The sequence below is a fragment of the Sander vitreus genome, chromosome 20, assembly GCF_031162955.1.
Source record: "Sander vitreus isolate 19-12246 chromosome 20, sanVit1, whole genome shotgun sequence".
In the NCBI taxonomy this organism is placed as follows: domain Eukaryota; kingdom Metazoa; phylum Chordata; class Actinopteri; order Perciformes; family Percidae; genus Sander; species Sander vitreus.
In genome coordinates this window covers 16,738,848-16,741,398 of record NC_135874.1, presented here as the reverse complement: position 1 = coordinate 16,741,398, position 2,551 = coordinate 16,738,848, and positions in this window count along the sequence as shown.

The following is a 2,551-nucleotide window of genomic DNA, read 5'->3' as shown; positions in this document are numbered from 1 at the left end:
AAAGAGCAGAACGTGTTGAATCAGAGAAATATTGACAATATGATAATGAGGTAGTAGTCAGCAGGGCGCTGCATACTTTATTTTCAATGGTATTTCGGCAACCTACTGTATTGACGCTGATATATTTACACACTTAGACGCAGCTTGTAATGTAAGACATGTTCTCTTTTACTTAACACAGTGCCATATTGCAAGGTAAAAAGAAAAAAGGGAGATGAGAGGACTCCCATTATTATGATTCTTATGGCTGATCATCTTGGGCCACTACAAAATTCTAGTTGTAAAGATTTTCTGCAAAAGTTTTCATTTATACTGCACTTTTATTGAAACAAGCACAAAATTATTTTATCAGTGGAGCAAATCAAATATAGTTCTTCTGCTATACAGGATACATGTTTCTGATTAGAGGGATTTAGAATATGTCACTTAAAGCATACACATTCTTCCAAATCTAAGTAAAAGCATGCTTTTAGCATGGTTCCAGTCAGAATTGGTCCCTGTTGCATTGCCCAACAGTAAAATAACTCAAGTTATATTGTCACCCTTTACTGTGGAGCTTGCTAACTGGACAGCTGCTAGTTTAAGTTAGGGTTGAATGGGTGCTGGAGTGGGTAGTCTTCCTCCCTTACATGGCCAATCAGGCTGCTGTATAAAAGGCATGCCGGTCGCTGGATCAGTGCTAGCCACTGATATCGCAAAGCATGGCGACAACTCTACCCTACTGCAATGTCACGGATTCCTTTGATCACAGTATCATATTATTGTGACAGCGCCACAATTTATCACATCACATAAAATCCTTCAGTAGTATAAGCATTCACCTCTAACACATTCTCTCTCATATGGAGAAGAGTGGCACGAGTCTGCTGGACTGGACTACAGTACTACTCACACCCAGTGTAACGGACATGTAGCTGAACACAGGGAGAAGGGAGCACGAGGCCTCTCTCTCCCACCAAAGATCACACCTTGTACTGACACACTGTTGGGTTGCCCTTACACTTAGGAGCGTGCTAACACTTTGTTTCTTGCAAAGCGATGCACATGTGCACGCTTGGGCATCCGGAGGTCTCCTCACAGATGCCTGCCTGCTTCTTGGCCGGTGGGAAGGGTGTTACTCTGCACTAGCCACTGTGTCAACATGAGGTCAAGAAGAAGTGTTCCTCGCGTCGACTGTACTCCTGGAGGGAGGCCGGGCAGACAACAACCTCCTGCTAGGTTAAAAATGAACCCAGTGTTAAGAGCCACCACTCCCGCTCTGCACCTGTCATTTACCTCTGTTTGGTCGAAGCTCTATAAATGCAGGCACAGCTATTAAAAGACGAGGTGTCTTAAATGGTGAGAGCAGATGCTGGGCACCTTGCTCCCTGTGTGTGGGATGACTCTGCCATGGGGTTAAAGGGGCCCAAAATAGAGTGGTTGACATATGGGCCTCTGATTGTTTGAACAAGGAATCTCCTGGACTTCTGCCACTCTGCATAAATCCTTTGACACTGCCACACCAAACACGCTGATTATCTTTCACCTAGCCCGAATCAGGTCATCTATTTGCATGCCAACTGGCAATTTCCATGGGCTTAAACAATGACCAAATTTGGGGTTCAATGGGTTACATGAACAGCACCGACACAAACCACTACAAGGAGAGGAGAAACACTAGTGTGCAGTGGTGTGTCCCACATGTGGGAACTGAGATACACAGGCATGGTCTTCTAGCAACAGCAGCATTGAAAAGCACATGAAAGATTGAAGGTTTCCCCACAGCTCCATTTATTGCTGAGTTACTACAGAATAAGACGACTAATTATACCTGCCTATGCTAGTTTGGTTAAACACAGGACCAGCAAGTCTTCCAGTCTGAGACAGAGCCACAAAGATCACACGGCTTACTGCTCTGGAGAGGTATATCCAAGGACATTTAAACCGATAAGAGTTCACATTTAGGTAACAATTTTAGTTCATTTTTTTTTTCCAGGAAGAGAACAAGAGAAAATGGCCACCAAGTTTACCAGACTTTAAACTGTACACTCAGTCTTCCATTAATAAATATATACATGTCCTGGTCAAGTCCAGGAAAAACATAACTGTGAGACAAGTGAGTCTGTTTATGGTTGTTGACACCTCTGCTGTCTTCAGAACAAATTTAAGGAACTTTAGTTCTCTGAAAAAAGTAACCTCTTGTTATTAAGAACAGGCAACTATTTATTCTGAAGATGCTGAGGGGCAGAGGGGTCCTTCTTCATTTACAGCATGACCACTGACGATTAACAAAAACCAAAAAAATTATTACTGTACATAGTATTTCTTATATATTTTAAATTAATCTGCATCATTTTTATATTTATACTAATAACCAAGTTTTGCATTTGTTCTTTTTTATTTAGCGTCCCAGGGTTCCAGGAGGAGGAGTGAGAGAGTTCAGTCCCTCTCCTGCCTAGCACAGTCAGTGGGGGTCTCCTTCTCCTCAGTAACCTCAGCCTTGGTTCAAGTCACTTTCTGTATCGCTAATGCAGCCCTCCGCTGTTGCCGTGGCCAATAAGCCACCCTCCAA